The following is a 1,040-nucleotide window of genomic DNA, read 5'->3' as shown; positions in this document are numbered from 1 at the left end:
TTCATATCTGCAATATAAACAGCCAATATAGCTCATATAAAATGACAATGATTGTATGTCGGAGCCACTGTAACACTATCATCTCCTAATTCATCTAAAAAGTAGCAAGACTGTTCCGATGTTTACTTGCCAGAAAAAATGTACTAAATCAACTATCAATTAAGTAGCAAGAATGAGGAACACATTCGAATCATTATACCCATTGCAATAAAATAAACTTTGGAAATCCGTCTATAGTATCACGACTGAAAAAAATGGAGTAGAACAACAAGTATTCACTATTACTAAAGGCCACTATATTCACCATTACTAAATTATCCGAGTATAACAACAAGTACTATACAATTACAACAGAGTATCACATATCAAATGACTTGGTCATGACTTTAAACAAAATAAAAAACTATATTTGTGAATTCATATATCGAATTCTACATACCTCGATGTTTACTACTGCTAAAATTAAACATCAATTTGTTGTGTTTCTCACATTGTGCGGAGACTACTAAAAAAACGATAAATCGGGCACCGAGTATAACAGGTAATATACAATTGAGGAAGAGTATCCCATATCAAATTCCTTGCCCATGATTTTAAACAAAAGGAAAATGTACAATTGTGAATGCATATATCAAATAGAACATACCTACATGTTTACTACTCATAAAATAAAACATCAATTTGCTCTGCTTCTCAAATTATGCGGATACTACTATTCATAACCCGGTCGGATTAAGTCTTTACATGCATCAATTAAGATCAATTCAACTTGAATTACTTTCTCAAGTATCATACAGATCAGACCACATAAGTTAGATAAACTACTACAAACAACCGATTGGGACAATTGAAGCATACAACCAGAACTTCAAATTAAACAATAAGTAACATAGGATTGAGGAATTAGTACTGTAGTGTAGATTATCTGAGGATTGAGCTTGGTATGAGGATTGATAGAGCATCAATCGACCTTCTATACCGGAGATTTCAGCAGCAATCGAGAGAAACGGCCGGTCCTATATCTGCATGCAACCCCTTTT

The sequence above is a fragment of the Apium graveolens genome, chromosome 11 (genome assembly GCF_009905375.1).
Source record: "Apium graveolens cultivar Ventura chromosome 11, ASM990537v1, whole genome shotgun sequence".
NCBI classification, from domain to species: Eukaryota; Viridiplantae; Streptophyta; class Magnoliopsida; order Apiales; family Apiaceae; genus Apium; species Apium graveolens.
This window is presented reverse-complemented; position numbering follows the sequence as displayed.